General features: G+C 36.9%; 1 protein-coding gene and 1 long non-coding RNA gene across 8 annotated transcripts in view; both read right to left on the reverse strand.

Moving 5' to 3' along the window:
- The window catches only part of LOC143665564 (uncharacterized), a 398,448-nt gene that overhangs the window by 324,206 nt on the left and 52,846 nt on the right, over window positions 1-21,396 (reverse strand). The window lies entirely within an intron of this gene.
- Window positions 1-21,396, reverse strand: part of LOC143665565 (uncharacterized) — a 302,502-nt gene that overhangs the window by 229,580 nt on the left and 51,526 nt on the right. For 2 of the 5 annotated variants that reach the window (XR_013167065.1, XR_013167066.1), the window contains exons 3-4: window positions 10,744-10,779; window positions 8,959-9,095 (exon numbers count right to left, since the gene is read on the reverse strand). This is a non-coding gene — a long non-coding RNA (uncharacterized LOC143665565). Of the gene's footprint in view, window positions 1-5,595; window positions 8,228-8,789; window positions 9,096-10,743; window positions 10,780-21,396 lie in introns of those variants that run through there. The other 3 variants (XR_013167064.1, XR_013167063.1, XR_013167062.1) reach the window with 3 other exon arrangements.

Genomic DNA, 21,396 nt, shown 5'->3' on the forward strand with positions numbered 1-21,396 from the left:
AGCTGTGAAGGCTGTGTCACCCTTCCCAACCTGACTTCAGGAACTAATGAACCCCCCTTCCAGACGTCACCTGACCTCCATCCTTAAAAGCTGCCCACGCCAAAGCCCACGTGCGCACTCACCTCTCTCCATCTTGGGTTTGGTGAGTTCTGCCTGTGAGCGCAGAAATAACCACCCCCCCACTTTAAATTTCCTGGTCTACCTTTCTTCTTTCTCACCCTTTCGCCTCTTAAACCTTTCATTAACTAGACATCTACTGAAGATTTTCTATTTATTTTGTATTTCCAGGATTTTTTTCTTTTTCAACTCTATTTTTCAATTCTCTATTTCCACTAAAATCTTCACTAGCCTTCATTCTCAATGATCCAAAAGATTAAAAATAAAATGCCTAGTTGTATAAAACATAGAAAATTTGAAGTAAATTTAAAATGCAGAAAAATGAAAACTTTTCATGTTCTACAAAGTTAATTTTCTCCTAAAATATTCAAACATCAATTAAAATCACATGGCAGGGTGGTATGATGGTGGCTCAGTGGCAGAATTCTCACCTGCCATGCTAGAGACCCGGGTTCAATTCCTGGTGCCTGCCCATGCCAAAAAAAAAAAAAATCAAAGGACACAACACCAATGAAAGTTATTTAAATAAAGCGGACATTTTTATTTTAATTATTGAAAATTTAATTAATCTTACTTATAAAAATAAAGTTAACAAAGCCTGCCCCAATCAAGAAGGTGGAATGAGATGTTTTAGGGATCTGTCTCTTCACAGAAGCTTTGAACAAGAACTGGCAGAAATATCTTTCTCAAAACTCCAGGAAACAATGAAAGGACTGTGGTAACAGGACAAGCACAATCAAGATAAGAGTTTCTTAAAAGGAGTAGGATCTCCTAGTGCCCTGCTGCCCTTCTCACATACCTCACCAGTTCAGCACAGTTCTCCCAGTGTACAGATCCCTGGTCCCAGTTCTGGAGAAAGCACAGTATTCCTTGTGTAGGCACTGGGAGCATGTTTATATCCAGCCTAATCTGTCTGGTGGTAGCCTGAGGGACTCACTGTCCAGAATTTACCCTGCAGGTAGAAGACTGTTCACAGAATTCTCCTTTAGAATGCTATGGGAGAAAAGTCAAGTTGTGCTGCCTGGGGCAAAGTACTGTTGGCTGTTGTATATATAGTGGTGTACCTGGGACCATGAAGAAACTGTTCCTCAGAAAGAGGGGACATTTGTATCTGTATAAATGGAGAAATTCCTAGGGTCACAAATGAAGCCTAAAATAAGACATGTGCAAAAAGGATCAGGGAGGCCCCTTCTCTTTTGACTGGAGGCATTCTCTAAACTTATTGTATGGAAATACCCAAAGGATAGGTTAATCCACTAAGACTAGGAAAAGTACTTTTTTCCCCTTGTTTTGTTCCTGTTGTTGTAGCTTCTGGTATTCAAGGAAAGCGCTGTCATAAAAAATACCTTGATAAAAGTTTAAGGAACAGAAACCTGAAAGTTCAAATTCCAGCAATAACACACTAAAATATCACAATGTCCAGACCTCAAAAAAAAAGATTACAAAACATACAATGAAACAGCAAGTAACGGCCCAGGCAGTAGAAATCATCAATGAGGAGGACCAGACCTGGGACATACCAAAGACTTAAAAATAGTTCTCCTAAATATGCTAAAAGACCTAAAAGAAAACACGGACAAAAAAATTAAAGGAAATCAGGAAAATGATAGACAAACACAGACAAACATCAGTATAGAGATGGAAATTAGGAAAAGGAATCAGAGATGAAGACTATAGTAACAATTAAAAATTCCACGCAGGAGTTTAACAAAGGATTGGAGCTAAGAGAGGAAAGAATCAGAGAACTTGAAGATAAGACCATTGAAATCAGTCTGAAGAGCAGAAAGAAGAAAGAATGGAGAAAAGTGAACAGAGCCTGAGGAACCCATGGGGCACCAACAAATGTACCTATACATGTATTGTGGGAGGTCCAGAAAAAGAAAGAGAGAAAAGGGAAGAGAGATCTTTCAAAGAAATAATGGCTGCATACTTCCCAAATTTAATAAAAGATATAAGTATATACATCCAAGATGCTCAGTGAACTCAATGAAATCTGAAAAGGATAAACCAAAATAGACTCGTGTTCTGGCAATTATAATCAAATTGTTGAATGGCAAAAATAGAGAATTCTGAAAGCCACAAGAAAGAAGCAACTTGTCACACACAAGGGAGCCTTAATAACATTAAATGCTAATATCTCATCAGAAACCATGGAAGCAAGAAGGCAGTGGGAAGATACACTGTGAACCAAAAATTCTATATCTGGCAAAACTGTGTTTCAAAAATGAGGGAGGGATTAAGACATTCCCAGATAGATAAAAGCTGAGGGACTTCGTCACCACTATACCAACCTTAGAAGATATGCTAAAGAGAGTTTTTCGGGTTGAAAGGAAAGGACGATAGCCTCATGAAGAAATAAAGTCCCTCAGGCCACCACCAGACAGATTAGGCCAGTAAGGGTCTGACTGAGGTAAATGTAAATGCCATACTATGGGGTTTCTGGTTGTAACTACACTTTTTACTCTATACGGTATCTAAAGGCAACTGCATGAAATGCAATGAGCAATCAGTGGTTTGAGACTCAAATGTATAAACGTAATTTAGAACAATAACTACATAAAGGTGGGGTGACAATGGGTACAGGAATATAGTTTGTATATACTATTGGTATATACAAGTTTATTGTGTATACTAACAATCACAAAGCAAATGAGATTGTTACAGATTTAGGATGTTAAATTTAGCCCCATGGCAGCCACCATGGAAATACTGGAGAATACCCAAGGTCATAGAGACAGTAATTAGTCAGGTTTCCAGGAATGGGGGCAGGAGAGAATGGGGAGTAATGCAAAATGGGTGGGGGATATGGGAATGTTTTAGAAATTAAAGGTTTTGAGTGTGCGTCAGCATAACAAATATGATTAATCCTACTGAATGGCATGCTTGGGAGAGTTGAGATAGGAAAGTTTATATTATATATATGTTCCCACAATTAAAAAAAAAAAAAAAAGGACAAACTAAAGAGACAATGACAATTAAAGGCAATACCTGATCCTGGACAAGCTCTAAGAAGGAAAGAGAGAAGGCTCTGAAGAACGTTGATGGGAAACATGAAAAAAAAAATGGAAAACAGACTGTAGAATTTAATATCAACATTAGATTTCTTGAACTTGATGACTGTACTTAAGAAGATGCCTAAGTGAATATCCTTCTTAGGAAATGTACATGGCAGTATTAAGCGTTCAAGAAATACGTATACAACCTCCCCTTAAGTGTTCAGAAAATGGAATTATAAGTAAGTAGACAGACAGATAGATACACAGATGGAAAGTTAGATGGATGGAGTGATAAAATGATGGAGAGATAGCCAGGATGATATGGCAAATGTGGCAAATTTGTGGACCTGGGTATCCATGGGATAGGAGTATATTGGACTTCTACATATGGGGTTTCTATTACTTTTGTAACTGTCATGCAAGTTTGAAAGTATTTCAAAAAATGTTTATAAATAAATAAATAAATAAATAAGTAAAATAAAAATAAGGCTACTCACAAGTCTAACATTCAATGTCCATCTAGTTGCCATTATTAAGAACTGGTATCTCACTTCGAGCACATTACACTAGACTTAGATGCACACAAATTTAAATGTAATATGGATTGTTTAATATTGCAAAATATTCCTCAGCTGCCATATTCAACAATTGCAACTACTGAACATTTCTGGAGTAATTCCAGAACTGTGAATTGTTTATATGGTGAGAAGCAAGAAAATGGATGCTCAGCACTACTGGGAAATGAAACTTCATTACACAAGTATCTATTGCATTCATGCTATAACTAGAAATATTTGACAAGTTAATTAATTTCTCTTTTCTCTTACTAAATGTCTCTGCCATTCAAATTCTCCCTGGACTATGAAGCAGTCTCCTTTACTCATGTTGGAAAGCTCATAGCCCACAATCCTTCATGGCATTCTAATGCAATTGCCTTTTTTTCCAGGAGATAGATAAAAAGTTGTGGAGAAGAATTTCCCTGGCACTTGGTGAGCGTTAGTCATAAGACTGGATGTGTAGACAGAAATGCCCATAGTTTTTTGATAATTTATTCTGTGTGTACGTTCTATATATTTGTGGCTCAGGGGACCCTTTGCCAAAGCCTCTTTTGCCTAGCTCTAAGTATGGCACTGAGCTCATCTTTCTACATTTTCTTCTACTCCTTTCTTAGCCCACTGCCTCAGTGTACATCAATATCACTGGCCCACCATAGTGTAAGGCTCTGACTAATTGACTCTTTCAACCACTCTGTGATTTATTTAAAAATTGAACTGAAAGAGTTCTTCAGACTCTTGCATGTGTAAAACTTTATTCCAAGGACGGCAGAGCCTGTGTGACCATTAGGCTCATGTGTCAAGTTGGCCCAGTTGTTTGGTCACGCAAGGACCAGCCTGTTACTGTGAGGACATTTCATGGACTTAAATCATCAGAAAGTTGATTGTATCTATGGCTGATCACATCAACAATCAACTGAGAAGATTGCCTTCAATAGAGCAAGACGTTTCATCCAATTAGATGAAAGGTTTTAAAAGAAGAAGTGATGACTCCTGAAGTTAGAAGAGAGAATTTTCTATATCAGTCGGCCAGCTCCTGGGGAATTCATGGAAAACATCATTGGAATTCCCAGCTTGCAGCCTGCTCTATGGAATTTGGACTTAGACATCTCCACAGTTGCATGAGACAATTTTATATAATCTCATATTTACAGATATCTCCTGTAGGTTCTATTTTCCTAGAGAACCCTGACTAATACCCCACCTCTAGGAAGGATTGGCAGTCAAACCTTCGTACATGCCATTCCTTCCAACTGAACACTATTCTCTCTGCAGCTACTTATCACTGATTTTGATCTGCTCAGTGGTAATTTCCACAGAAAAGCCTTTCTTGGTGACCCCAATTAGTTCAAATTCCTGTTGCACATACTCCATAGTATCTTATTCTATTTAACCAAGAGATGAATTTATCTTAATGGTTAGTGTTTGTTTCCCTCCATAGAGAGGAATTAACATGAAGACAGGATAATGTCTGTATGAATTTCAGCTCACTTTATATTTTCAAAACTTTTTTTGCACATAGAAGGCACTCAAGATTCAATCAATTAATTAATTAAGCCATTCAGCTGCACCTTGCCTTCTGTTTTCTCCCTTGCCTTCAGACCTCAGTCAATTCTGAGGCTAAAGAAAATCTATTTGTCTTTAGATCTCAGCTTAATAGTATCTTCTTGGGAAAACTTACCCAGCCATCTCTGACTAGTTCAAATTCCCTTGTTTCTTAATGTTATAAAACACTGAAAACTCTATTTGGCTCCTCAGGTGATTTGACATCATATGTTTACACCTGTGGTTGGTGGATTCTCCCCAAATATGTGGGAAAATATATTGAAAATAACAGTTTTGTGGTAGATGTGCTAATATTACAGCAGGCTTAGGAATATTTTCAGTGTCTTGGCAAAATCTTATGTGTGACTTCTGAGCATTATTCCTAAATGGAATAGGAATAATTTTCCCAAATCAAGCATTTTGAACACTAACTTACGTGGAAACTAGGAAACACATTTTATAAGATGATCATATTTTTTGAAGTGATTCTAGATTTATCTTCAGCACTCAATTTTACTTGGACATTAAGCAGCCAGGAAACAAATATTTCTGGGAAGTTTCTTGACTATTTTTGTAAGTTTAATTCCATTTCCATTAAATCATTTGTTTATTATAGAATAACTTTTATCCTGGTTCTGGTGAAAACTTGAAAAACTAGAAGAACCAACAAATGACATTGGTTAAGTTTATATGTCAACTTTGCTAGGTTATGGTGTCCAGTTTTCTCAGTTAGGAAGCACTGGTTAAACTCAGCATGCAAACTCACTGCCTTCCCCCTACGTGGGACCCAAGTCCCAGGGTGTAAATCTCCCTGGCAATGTGGGATAGAAAGCCTGGGTTAAGCCAGGACCTGGCATCAAGAGACTGAGAAAGCCTTCTTGACCAAAAAGGGGAGGGAAAAAAATGAGAAAAAATAAAGTTTCAGTGGCTGAGAGATTTCAAACAGAGTCAAGAGGTTATCCTGGAGGTTATTCTTTTGCATTATACAGATGTCCCTTTTTAGTTTATGGTGTATTGGAGTGGCTAGAGGGGAGTACCTGAAACTGTTGAGCTGTATTTCAGTAGCCTAGATTCTTGAAGATGATTGTATAAAGATATAACGTTTACAATGTGACTGTGTGATTGTGTCTAATGCTCCTTGTATTCAGGGTATAGAAAGATAAGTAAAAAAATATGGAAATAAATAAATAATGAGAGGCAAAAGAGTAAAATAAATTGGGTATGGAAACACTAGTGGTAAATGAGAGGGAGCAGAAAGGTATATGATATGTGTGAGTTTTTTCTTTATTTTTTTATTTCTTTTTCTGGAATGATGCAAATGTTCTAAAACCTAATCATGGTGATGAATACACAACTATGTGATGATATTGTAAGCCATTAATTGTGCACCATGTATAAAAAGTAACTGTGTGAAAGTTTTTCTCAATAAAAATTAAAAAAAAAAAAGTACCAGCCTGATTGTTAGTGTGAGTATATTTCATGGATTTAAATCACCAGTTAGTTAATTTTTTCTATGGCTGATTATATATACAATCAACTAAGGAGACTGCCTTCAACAATGAGAGATCATTCCGTCATTTGAAGGCCTTATATAGAGAACTGATGACTTCTAGCAGTCAAGAAGAAAGAGACCACAAGGAAGAATTTCCATCTCTTCTGCCAGCCAGCTTCTCCAAGGAAAACCTTCATTGGATTTCCCAGCTTGCAGCCTGCCCTACAAAATTCAAACTTGCCCATCGCCACAGTTGTGTGAGAAAAATTACTATCATAAATCTCATAATATTTACACTACATATATCCGGTCACTTCTGTTTCCCTAGAGAGCCCTGACTAACACAGACAGTAATATCTCTCTCCACATTTTGCCACTACTCCCAATATTTGGTAGGCATAGACAAAACTTTAATTTAGCTTCCTGCCTTTTCAGCTTTCCTATGCACATTTGCAGAATATTTAGGCCCTGCCTCTTCATACACTTTTCCTTGTATTCTGAAGAAAAAGACATTTCTGAAAACTGGATTATATAATCGGACATGACGTCAAAACCCACAAAATAACTGTTATTTAATTGAATCAGCAATGAAAGTTTTTGAGTGGATGGATTATTTTTTTCTCATTTGAGTCTTCATTTGTATTAAGCAACGGCAGAAATAACCAGAAATGATAGGAAAAGTTGGATATAGTCAAATGGAGGCACCTCACTCTTATGAGTTGCTGAGTATCTATTTGGTCAGGATGAGGACGTTCAGTTGTTAAAACAACTTAACTTCCTGCCCAAAGTGTTGTGAGTGTAAAGAAGGATTTTATTAAATTCAATCAGTTGGGAGAAATGTGGGAACACATCACAATAATTACTCTCAATGATCAAGCAGTGGCTTATTGGTTCAAACAAGAGCCTTACTGAATGAGATTCAGGACCAGAAAAAATTTGTCAATGTGTTGAGAAACGTTACCAAAAATATAGCATAGAATATGACATTTAACCACACCAAAAGACCTGACCTCCATTTAGAATCAACAAGATAATCCTGGCAAAAACAGCATACCATCAAGTTCTGAGAAAATAAGCATTGGATACCCTAAATCTGTAGCCTTAGTAACAGAGAAGGAAAAAATATAATTTTTTTTCTTCTTATATGAAAACAAGGCCAAAATAGCTTTGAGGTCTTTATTTCACATAAAATAGCATTAATCTGTTTTTGTCAAGGTAACATGTTAGAAGTAGAGAGCTACTCCATCTTTTTTTAATTAGGTAATAAAAATAGAAGTAGAGGTCCTGACAACAGTCCATTATCTTGTTCCTAGCAGTAAAGCAAACAAACAAACAGCAACAACAAAAAAACATCTTGGTAGTTTCATCTGCTGTAAAGTAGAAGAACTTTCTGCTGAGATTCTCTGTAATTTCTCTCTGGAGCAAACAAAGCACTTTTCTTTGTGGTTGAGAAGAGCCGAGAAGAGGCCTTATCCAACCTCTACAAATTCCAAACAGCACCGCCATATTGCTACCCACTTGGCCTTAACAGGAAGTGAAAGTTTATTAAAGTTGTGCAGTCCTTTCCAAATGCAGAAATGCTTAACTTCTTGCATTTTACAAAAGCAGTGTTTTTCATTTGGGATTTTTTTTAATTATTTTTAACCACAAGTAAATAAAAAATGACTGCTTCTATGTGCTGCTTCTCACACACAATATGAGAAAACTGAACTCTTTTTCTTTAAAAAAAAAAAAAAAAAACCTAGTCTGTTGGTGTTCTAGAAGAAGAACAGCAAGATAGAGACTGTTACAAGTCGTGTGGAACAAATATTGGACAATCTTTCTGTAGTACTTTCAGTTAGTGCCAACTGTGGGGATTACGGTTTTAGTAAATACTTTGCCACTAATGGATAATAATAACTATGAGACTTTTGTTAGGAACTTCAGTTCTTGACTTGGTTTAAAACTGAAATGAAGAAAAGTGTGAGTTATCTTGTAACTATCTCATTAATATTTTCCATTTACTCATTGGTCAGATTTTATTAGAGGAAAACAAAGGAAAGTAATTTCCAAAAGGATTTTATCAACTATCCATGCCTCTAAAGGTAAAGTTGGACACCAAATTTTATTTCATCATATTGTACAAGTCTTATTCTTACTCCGGCATCCTCTTCTTTTAATTAAGGAGGCCTGTTATACAAAATAGGATTGTAAGCTTGTCTCATAGCATTGCTATGTCCTTAAAAATTTCCATGAGCCATATTTTGGATTGTACCTTCAGGTCTTTCAAGTAGTGAATAATAGTATGTTTATCCAAGACTCAATCTTTCCATTACTGGTCTGTTCTCTGTGCCCCAGTTCATACATCTTTGGCATAAAGCAGCCTTAAGAACGAAGCATGTTTCAGAGGTTCTGAAAACAAAAGAGATTTGGAAACTTCAAATATTCCCCTTAGCCTTGAACCTGGTTGCTAGTCCATATTAATTTATTGCAGAAGATTATAAATTGGTGCCAAAGTGATAGGGGGACCCAAATAGCTTCCATAAGTGACATTTCAAAGTAAATTTTTATTTAGACTTTCATCAGGAAAGGGAAACCAAGGGCATCATTTTCACCAAAAATTGACACCTTCCGCCTGACCCCATGAAAGCTATTTGTCCAAAGCCACCACAAAGTCAGAGTTCTTGACCTCCAACCTCCAGGTTTCCCAGATATGACTGAAAAATGCATTTTATAATATATCTGAAACACAGCTTCCCCTCATTTCACCACCGTCGCTGCAGAACCATGGGGGAAGTAGTATGGGGTGGGGAGTTTCTGGAAGGAAGAAAAGACAATAGGATGGCAGGTGACACCTGTTCTACGTTTTACCCAAGTCACTCTTCGACATCTTGGGCTTTGAGAATTTTCTAGAGATTACTGCCTACATAGTTGTCACATAAAGATGCTTATTTCATTCCTGCTCTTTCCTCATTGGATTGTATATTGTAGATTGAGAGGAGTCATTAATAAGCAATCCTATTCATATGGGAAAACTACAGTTCTAAGAACCATCCTTAGTACTTGGGAGGATCCCTGGAGAAAACCAAAACATAGCTTTCTCCCATTTTTGGCTGTGCATCTGTGGAAAACAACCATATTAGATGTCTTTACTATACTTTCTGGTCTCATTTTAAATATTCAATTATATTTGCATTACAGGCAAGCTCTCACAATTCTGCCTCAAATATTTATAGTAGAAATTAAATTTTTTATTATTTGAACTCATACTCCTTGGCAATATGACATATAATTTGACATCTATGTACTTCATGTGAATACTGGTATTTAGGTATGGATGGTTTAAAATAATATCTTACTTAGGTATTTCAAGTTAATTGAAAATGAGTAATTCTGAAAAGTTTGAGATATGGAGTCTATTTCCTAGAAATTTTTGTACAAACTTCAAAAACACTACAAAAATAGAAAATGATGATTATTATAAATAATACAGATCTTTTGAACAATACAGGCTTGGAACAATTGAACAATGGGATTCCTTATGCACAAAATTGGTATCTTGTGGCATGTTTTTAGAACCCTAAATAGCAGGAAACATCTATAATTATTAAAACAAAAATTCTTTTGTGTGAAAAACTTCCAAGTCAACTGATTTTCAATCATGAACAGTACATAGGAACTTCAGAAGGTACAGAGTTATATTGATAAAGTTCTCTCTATTCATTGTCTGATATTAAAGTCACCAATGATTCTTAGTTGAACAGTCTCACATTGCATCTCTATGCTATACTGGATTACACACATTTTCTAGATTCATAATAGTTTATGTAAAGAAACCAAAAAAACCCAGATCCTAACAAAATAGGAAATGAATTCTAATTCAGGTAAAGTTTAAGTAACAAATTTTTAAATTTAAACTTCTGACTAACCTTAGAATCACGTAAGGAGAATTAAATCTCTCACTTTTGAAAGCAATGTAAAATAAATGCAGTAAAGTTATTGGACTTAGCTATTTACAACCACTTCAACTTTTGAGATGTGCTATAAATTTGATACTTACTATTACTGGCATTTATTCTACTTCATTCTCAGAGCCCTAATAAAAAAAAAGAAAAGAAAAGAAGAAACACCTGATTTTTGAGCTGGTATTGGCTTAAACTTGAGTCCAGAAAATCATATTAATCTATCAATTCTGATATGGGAGGCAATATATCATGGTGGTAAAGTCAATAAGACCTTAACAAATCCTGTCTCCCCAACTTTCCAGCTAAGTGGTTTGACCAAATTAATTAACTTTTCTAGGCCTCAGTTTCTTCATTGTAAAATAGAGATAATATTTTACTCTCTGGATCATTGTACTGTCAAATAAAATTTTATCCATATATTTAAGAATAATTAATTGTACACATATACCTACATATCCAGTGTATATGCAAAGCATTTAGCATTGTACTTCACAAGTAGTACATGTTTAATAAATGGTATATATTAGCTTTTTTCAGGAGTTTTAGGATTATCTTTACTTAAAATTTATCTTTGTTTAAGAAGGTGCTTTTTGTTCAATATATTTTAAAATTAAATAACTTTTTAAAGGTCTATTTATGTTCATTCTCATTGTGAAACATAAAACACACAAGCTTATTGCATAGGAATTTTATGGTTATAAGCAACAGAAATGGACTAAAGTAGAAAATAAATCTCTGGAAGTATTTGAAGTACTCCCAGGAACGACAGGAATTAGACTGTATCAGTGGTCCAGATAGCATAAACTAATGGATTATTTTTCCCTTAAGGGTTTTGCTGCCACAGTGATTCCATTCCTATAGTTTGTCATTTTGTCACTCAAGATTCAAATGCCAAAAGAGAACATCCAAGTGATCTAGATTGGTTCACCCAGTCTCACCTTTATAAATCAAGTCCAAGGGCTGTTACAGAGGAAGGAGAAGTGTATACTGAGGGAAAAAATCAAATGCTCTAGATTTACAGAAGTATTGCCTTTTCTTGGTTTTCAGAAATCACATGCCCTGATAATTCACCATAATCACACATATTAGATAGATAATAAGAGTCAAAAACCATGCTATTTCCTTAACACTCCAATACATAACACACTAACAATGATAGTACAGAACTTAGGATTCTGGATATTTCTTCAGTTACCCGGCTGACATTGCCTAAGAAGTGGTAATGGCAAATTTCCATTTCCACGTTTATATTAGGAGTGCATTGGAAAATCTGCTCTCCTCCCCACCTTTTCCTACCTTTACTGGTCTTTGCCACCTTCATTTCTGAAAGTGGCAAGAATGGTAGCAATATCTTTCAATTTCAACTTTCATTTTGGATAGTAGGGAATGATGGCAGGCCCTTGAACCACCACATGCACCCAAGCTATCTTGTTTACACTAAAAGTGTACCAGTGATGCTGATTTATTTATATTTCTGATGCAAGACAAAATTGATGGAATATTAACACTATCTAATTTAGACTTGTTTAGCTTCCCAGCTCAGAGAAGTGGAAACTTTCCCAATAGTAACAGAGGATTAGATTGGGATTCTTAAAAAGAGTCAGTAGACTATTACAAGGAATTATAACATTGCATATTCACCAAATGGTCATTATTTCAAGCTAATTTCCTTTTTTTAAAATTTAATTTATTTTGTATTATCCGAAACCAAAACAACATACAAACATAAACGTTCTTAACATACAGACATTCTGTGTATGGTATACAGTCAGGCTAATTTCTTTTTTAAGTTCTATATAATTCTGAAAAAACTGGTAAACATCTTTCCAAAATTTGCAGTAGATTGACAGCAATATATAGAAGAGCACCGAGATTAGAAAGCAAATTTCATTGTCAAAGCACGAGAAAAAAAAAAGCACAATGAGAATATCAAAGAAGTGACAGAGAATTAAAACTACTATGAAAATAGAAAAAACAAAAAACATCACAACAAATGCCCTGCATACCTCAGTTTCCTTCACTATATTACATTAGAATATAATTAATTGATATGTATAATGATAACCTTAAGTCCTCAAGAACTCTGTTTAACGTAGAAGAGAAAAGGGTGTGATAGATTTTAGTAAGATGAGCAAGAAAAATAAATTTTGCCAAAGGCTGCATAAAAAGGAAGTAAATTTGAGAATTTAAAAAATGTCTAATATTTTAGTCCCTATGATTCTACATAATAATGAAGACAATAATGGCAGCCAACACTGATTAAGGATTTACCAGGCATGTGCTCAGTGTTTTAACTGGATGATTTTAATTAGTTCTCACAGCAACCCTTAGGAAGTTATTATTATTGCTCCCATCTTTCAGGTAAGGAAACTAACAGAGGTTAAGTACATGTCCATCATCATCACATTAATCAAAATAGGTGAGATTACAAGTACAGCCCACTACAAAATTTGAGTGGCTTAAGGCAACTGAGATTTATTTCTCATTTGTGCTACTTGTGTATGGCAGGTTGGCTGGGGCTCTGTCTTTTGTTGGGCCCTCTCAGTGATGCAGACTGATGGAGCACTGTTAAGTCTGGTAGGGAGAAGAGAAGGATGGTGACCTGCGCATGGATGCCACCCTTTAAATCACATTGCCATGACCTGGAAGTACAAACCTGTAATATACCCAAACAAACAGAAAATAGTATTAGTGAACAGTCCCAATGACTACTACAATCACACAACTACAAAGTGGCAGAGCAGGATTCAAACTCAGGCATCATGAAAATGAAGAGTTTAGAGGATGGGCTAGAGAGGCCTTTGAGTTTTGTGTACCAAGGAGAGTAACTGGGGAATATAGGAATGGGCCACATCTTTTAAAGAGTTTCATCTTCATAAAAGGGATCTTTAACAGGTCTGGTTAAAGTGCTATCATGTTGAGGAAATTATAAAGTGTCAAAGCAACTTGCCCTTAGTACAAGGGTACTAAGGGTACTACTAAGTACAGGGTTTAGCAGATCCATTTATTACCAATAGGAGCAATGCGAAACAATCATTTTTATTTACTTTACAAGAGTCAAATCCTCTTTTTGCATTGTCTGGGGAATATAACCTTAAATGGAACCCCTTTAAGAAAAGAATTTGGCTTTATAATAATGAAGTGTTGTATAATATTGTATACTCAACAGTAATAATCATTGACATCCCTGGCACCATTTCTATGCTTATTTAATCTAAACAAGCCTCCTTATCAAAAAATTTGTGCTTGGAAGTGAACAAATAAGGCTTAATTACTACTTTGTTCTTTTGATAGTTTGAATTGGACTCACTCAAAATTTTACAAAATTTTACTGGTTTACATTTCAAAACAGTCTTTGTACACATTTTCCTTTGTAGACTAAATTAGAAAAACTTGAACATGTTCAACTTTATACTCTTCAGATTTGCAAATGTGTTGGATGTTTACATATCTTCTGCATGACTCTAATGTAGGGAAGTATTCCTTACAAAATTCTTGCAGAGGAAAAGAGGTATTAGCAAAGGAATTAAGTACGTAGACACACACTTTTTCTACAGGGCTAAGTTGCAATGCAACATAGACAGTTTTGATAAACTACCTGGAATAAACTTAAATAACCATTTGGATTCTTATATGAGTTTTGGGATGTTTCAAAATAAGATTTATGTGGTTTTACTTTCTATATAATATAAATGCATCCTATATACACTTTAAAAAATTTTTGTAACCTTAGGAAAGTGAAACATATTCCATATTTTATGGCTCAGCTCACACAGTCGATAATGCATCTAAACAAAATTAATTCCTTACTCCCTCACCAGAGTAGAAAAAATTTAACTCTAGTTATAATTCTGATTACGACTGAAGCAAATGCTAAGAGGGGGGCCTACTGTTTTATAATTTATTTTCATAGTCTTTAAAGTGGCAAAAGACACACAGATCCTATGCCCAAAAACAAAGATTTAGCAACTGTAGATAATAATGCCAAGTGTTATATAGCTACCAGTTGTTATTTCATTTTTAATGTCATCCATATCTTTAAGAACTATGAAAGAAATGCGACCAGAATATGAAATTAAGCTGGAATTTATTCCACCTGAAAATGGTCCTGCTACATTATAATAAATCTGAGAAGGATCTCTTATCCTGTTAGCAAAGGATTTACATTGATCCTAATGCACATGAGATTAGAAAATGTTCAATGTCTTATTTAAGAAATGAAATACAAATAGAAATGTAGAAAAACAGGCCTGCCTTGTAGGCCCTAGTACTTAATCAACCCCTCTTCGATAAAATTTTGACTTTGGCAATAGGGTACATCTACAGTAAGGAACATGTTCCTCTAATTCCAACGATAAAACTTTTATAATTTTACTTGACATATTTGTCACAGATCCAGCCCTGGAAGGACTGTGCCACAGATGAAAACAACCACCCAACACTCAAAGTCTATCCCCTCTTTTTTCCATTAAGGTTTTACATTACCCAGGACAATCTAATAATTAATGGTAAGGGATAACAACAATGACTAAAGTTCTAAGTTCTTAAAAGCCTGTAAGTTGAGATTTAAATTAGAAAAATGAAAGAAAAGTTAGAAAAATGAAAATAATGGTGGCCTGAAAGTATGAGAATACAAAAGCAAGAAGTGGTAAAAGCAAGCAAATGACCTATGGACACACATAGCCATGACAAATATTTTGACAACAAAGCTGGGTTCCCTGTATGCTTGAAACAGCATAGGAAAAAGGAGATAAGCAAAATCTCCTTGTTGTCTTATCTTCAAAATGCTTAACAAGTAGGAGAGTGCAAAATATAAAAAGCCTAACAATATGAGGCAGGGTATAATGTAGTGTAATAAGTGGTTTAGATAAATGTGTAACACAGAGCTCAGAACTTGGGTTCAAATTCCTGCTTTGCCATATACAAAAAAAAAATGAGTATAATATTCTGGTTAATGCTTCAGCTTTGGGGTTAGGCAAATGCACCACTCGGGGTTCAGCCATAGAAACAGAACCTGTAGGAGATCTATATTAAGAGATTTATTGCAAAGAATTGTCTTACATGATCACGGAGGTCATCTGGGGAGGTCTGTAGTCCGTAGGACAGGCTGTCAGTAAGGGCAGACAGCAACTCTCCAGCAGGAGCTAAATTTCTCTTTAAGGGAAGCTTCATCTCTGCTCTTACAGCCTTTTAACTGATTGAATCAGGACCACCCAGATTCTCTAGGATAACTTCCCTCACTTAAAATCAACTGATCAGGGATTTAATCATATCTGCAAAATATCTTCACAGCAATAAATACCTGGACACTGTTGACACATAAAACTGACCAACAAAGCAAACCTGGATTTAATTCCTAACACTACCTCTTCCTAACTGTATGGCCTTGAAAAAGTTTCTAAATTTCTTATTTTCTCATTTATAAAATTAGGAGAGTAAGTGTACCTCACAAGATGGCTGTGAAGATTAAATAAGATAATTCATGTAAAGTGGCCCTAGTAATGTCCTTGGAATATAGTAAATACTCAGTAAATATTATTCCTCCACCTGCTGCTCCTCCTCCTCCTCCTATCATCATCACCACCCTCACCACCTTCACTACCCAACTGATGTTCGGAACATCAATTTCTTTCTCTAAGTTTCAATCTCCTCCTCTATAAAACCAGCATATTATTAACTACAATGCACAAGAGTGATACGAGTATAAATGAATAGATATTGAAGATGATTTTTCACATTTTGCCAAGGGGGACTTATATTATCACTTAGCAAATTGTAGACTCATATACACTTTATAAAAATTTAACCAACATTTATAAGCACATAATTTTTTTTAGTGGGTTCACTTCTTAATGATCTCTTAGGTTCCTCGACTTCAGTTTTATAAATGGAAATATGAGCAGCAATTATTATTAGTAGCAGTAATACAGTTAATGGAAGCTGAAGTGAAATAATATTTTGGGGGGAAAGTGGAATACAACTGGAGCTTTGAAAACTGGGCACAAATAAAATTGTGTTTTTAATAGAAAACAAAGGAAAATATTAAACTCATTCAACAAAAAGGCAATCAAACTATACTATCATCATTAATATATCTAAGAGACCATATACGTAGACAATTTAACACATTTTTAAAAATTCAACCAAATTGTAATCACAGAATTTTAGAAGTGAGTTTAGTTAATAAGATTCCTTGTGTTCAGTTTTATAAATAGAAATTCTCTGAAGTTCTATAGGTACAATTAAATTACAGTATGTATGTGTATGTATATTTACATATATATGCATGTATATATGAATGTATATGTGTTACAGATGGATAGAAGGATAGATTATTTTTCATAAAAGCTATTAACAAAACCAGACATATTAGAAGAAAATATTTTAGGATACTGTACTAATATTTCTTTAATTGTAACTTTATTTTAAAAAGTAATTTTAGAACCTTTGGTCACGTACTTCGAGTGGATTATTTGCTGGGTGAGTATATCTCAATACAATTGCATTTTTTCAAAAAGCAATTTTAAAGAAGTACGGCTTAGCTGCCTTTGCTAAGAAAGACAGCTTTCTGGCTGAGTGAACTCAGGCAAATTATTCAACATCCTTCTATATAAGTCTTCCATGTTCTAAAAATGATCATGGTGATGAACACACAACTATGTTATGAAATTGTGAGCCATTGATTGTACACTATATATAGACAGTATGTGTGTGCAGCAAAGACTAAAACCAAACCAAATAACAATAAATAGAGGACTGTATTCTCTTTTATTATTGTATTAGTTAGGGTTCTCTAGAGAAACAGAATCAACAGGGAACACTCGCAAATATAAAATTTACAAAAGAGTCTCATGTGACTGCGGGAACGCAGAGTCCAAAATCTGCAGGGCAGGCTGTAAAGCCGACAGTTCCGATGGAGGGTCTGGACGAACTCCACAGGAGAGGCTTATCGCCAAAACAGGAAGAGAGCCTGTCTCTTCTGAATCCTCCTTGAAAGGCTTCCAGTGATTAGATTATCACTCATTGCAGAAGATACTCACCTTGGCTGATTACAAATGGAACCAGCTGTGGATGCAGCTGATGTGATCATGATCCAATTCTATGAAATGTCCTCATTGCTACAGACAGGCCAGCACTTGCCCAACCAGACAAACAGGTACCACTTGGCCAAGTTGACACTTGAAGCTGACCGTGACAGTCCACCCCATGTCAACTTGGCAGCTATATATATCACCTTAAACCATACCTAATTTCTAAATAAAAAACATTAAAGCACACATGTTTTTTCTTAAACGTAACAATACTCAGATGTCCTGCATGTAACTGGAAACACAGTAACTCTCTCCAGAATAGGGTGCAAGTCCTTGGGTAATGTTCATTCTTAAACCTGATATCTTACAACTTAAATAGTATAACAGGAACAAAGCAGCATTACAGTCCTCTTTTCTGTAACTGATCACATGGTCGATGTTCATATTTATCACTACCTTCTCCCACTACCCATTCCATGTTCCCTTTACCCTCAGTAAACACTTCATTTGCTGTGAACTGTATTCCTTGATCAGAAGCAATGCCATGTGGAATACCATGATGATGGATAAGGCATTCTGTAAGCCCATGGATGGTAGTTTTGGCAGAAGCATTGTGTGCAGGGAAAGCAAACCCATATCCAGAATATGTGTCTATTCCAGTTAGAACAAATCGCTGCCCCTTCCATGAAGGGAGTGGTCCAATGTAATCAACCTGTCACCATGTAGCTAGCTGGTCACCTCGGGAAATGGTGCCATATTGGGGGCTGAGAGCAGGTCTCTGCTGCTGGCATATTGAGCACTCAGCAGTGGCTGTAGCCAAGTCTGCCTTGTGAGTGGAAGTCCATGTTGCTGAGCCCATGCATGACCTCCATCCCTACCACCATGACCACATTATTCATGAGCCCATTGGGCAATGACAGGAGTTGCTGGGGAAAGAGGCTGACTGGTATCCACAGAACGGGTCATCCTATCCACTTGATTATTAAAACCTGCTCTGCTGAAGTCACCCTCTGGTGTGCATTCACATAGGACACAAATATGTTCATGTTTTTAGCCTACTCAGAAATGTCTATCCATATACCTCTTCACCAGACCTCTTTGTCACCAATTTTCCAATTATGGTCTTTCCATGTCCCTGACCATCCAGCCAAACCATTAGCAAGAACCCATGAGTCAGTATACAAACACACCTCTGTCCAGTTTTCCTTCCAAGCAAAATGAACAACCAGGTGCACTGCTTGAAGTTCTACCCACTGGGAGGATTTCCCCTCATCGCTGTCCTTCAGGGACACCCCAGAAAGGGGTTATAGTACTGCAGCTGTCCACTTTCAGGTGGTACCTGCATATCGTGCCGAACCATCTGTAAACCAAGCCCAAGTTTTCTCTTCCTCAGTCAATTCACTCCCCAAGAGGCCATAGCTTTGGTCTGGGAAAGAGAAGGTAATGTGGCAGGAGTGGAGACCAGGGGCATTTGGGCCACTTCTTCATGTAACTTACTTGTGCCTTCAGGACCTGCTCTGGCCCCATCTCATATATACCATTTCCATTTTATAATAGAATGCTGCTGCGCATGCCCAACTTTATGGCGTGGTGGGTCAGACAACACCCAGCTCATGATAGGCAACTCAGGTCTCATGGTAACTTGGTGGCCCATGGTTAAGCGTTCAGTCTCTCCTAAGGCCCGGTAGCAGGCCAAAAGCTGTTTCTCAAAAGGAGAGTAGTTATCGGCAGCAGATGGTAAGGCTCTGCTCGAAAATTCTAAGGGTCTGCATTGTGATTCTCCTATAGGGGCCTGCCAAAGGCTCCAGACAGCATCTCTATTTGCCACTGACACTTCCAGCACCATTGGATCTGCTGGATCATACGGCCCAAGTGGCACAGCAACTTGTACAACAGCCTGTACCTATTGCAGAGCCTCCTCTTGTTCAGGTTCCCACTCAAAATTAGCAGCTTTTCTGGTCACTCAATAAACGGTCCAGAGTAGCACACCTAAATGAGGAATACATTGTCACCAAAATCCAAAGAGACCAACTAGGTGTTGTGTCTCTTTTTTGGTCATAGGAGGGGCCAGATGTAGCAACTTATCCTTCACCTTAGAAGGGATATCTCGACATGCCACACACCACTGAACATCTAGAAATTTCACTGAGCTGGAAGGCCCCAGTATTTTTGTTGGATTTATCTCCTATCCTCTGACACGCAAATGCCCTACCAGTAAGTCTAGAGTAGTTGCTACTTCTTGCTCACTAGGTCTAATCAATGTGATATCATCAATATAATGATGTGTGATGTCTTGTGGGAGGGAGAAACGATCGAGGTACCTGTGGACAAGATTATGACATAGGGCTGGAGAGTTGTTATACACCTGAGGTAGGACAGTGAAAGTATATTGCTGACCTTGCCAGCTGAAAACAAACTGGTTCTGGTGGTCCTTACTAGTAGCTATTGAAAAAAAAGCATTTGCCAGATCAATAGTTGCATACCAGGTACCAGGGGATGTATTGATTTGCTCAAGCAATGATACCACATCTGAAACAGCAGCTGAAATTAGAGTTACCACCTGGTTGAGCTTACAATAATCCACTGTCATCCTCCAAGACCCATCTGTTTTCTGCACAGGCCAAATAGGAAAGCTGAATGGGGATGTGGTGGGAATCACCACCCCTGCATTCTTCAAGTCCTTAGGAGTGGCAGTAATCTCTGCAATCCCTCCAGGAATCTGGTATTGTTTCTGATTTACTATTTTGCTAGGTAGGGTTAGTTCTAGTGGCTTCCACTTGGCCTTTCCCACCATAATAGCCCTCACTGCATGAGTTAGAGAGCCAATGTGGGGATTCTGCCAGTTGCTCAGAATGTCTATACCAATTATACATTCTGGAACTGGAGAAATAACTAAAGAATAGGTCCAGTGGCCCACTGGACCCACTGTGAGACGTGGACCTGAGCTAAAACTCCATTGATCACCTGGCCTCCATAAGTCCTCACTCTGACTAGTGGACCAGAGTAACGTTTTGGGTTCCCTGGAATTAATGTCCCTTCTGAACCAGTGTCTAATAATCCCTGAAATATCTGATCATTTCCTTTTCCCCAATGCACAATTACCCTGGTAAAAGGCCGTTGGTCTCCCAGGGGAAGGCATGGAGGAAGATTAATAGTATAAATTTGTGGCAGTGTAACAGGGTTCTCCCCCAAAGGGACCTGGCCTCCCCTTCATTCATGGGGCTCTGGATCTGCAAACTGTCTCATGTCTGGAAATTGATTATGGGGCTGTGACTCTGTGTTTTTGTAATTCAGGTTAGACTTCTGTTCACCTGACCTAGAACTCTTTTGTTTATACAGCTTGAACAAGAATTTAGTAGACTACCCTTCTATTGTATTTCTAGGTACCCCATGATTTACTAGCCAATGCCACAAATCTCTACAAGTCATATAATTTTGGCTCCTGCTTTGACCTTGCTGTCTATTATAATAGCCACGTCTACCCAGTCTTTGGTGATTAAGTGCTACCACCTGGCTTCTGCCAACTTGGGATCCCATCATCTCCATTGTGTTTAAGGATTCCAGCTCAGTGATAGCAGTTCCTACAGTAATATCTGACCTACAGAGAAGTGCAACTACAGAGCTCTTCAGGGATGATGGTACTAGTCTCTCAAATTTATTTCTCACTGTTCTGGTGAAAGGTGCATCCTCTGGACATTCCTGGGGTGTAAGAGCAAC

Source organism: Tamandua tetradactyla, chromosome 21 (assembly GCF_023851605.1).
Source record: "Tamandua tetradactyla isolate mTamTet1 chromosome 21, mTamTet1.pri, whole genome shotgun sequence".
Classification (NCBI taxonomy): domain Eukaryota; kingdom Metazoa; phylum Chordata; class Mammalia; order Pilosa; family Myrmecophagidae; genus Tamandua; species Tamandua tetradactyla.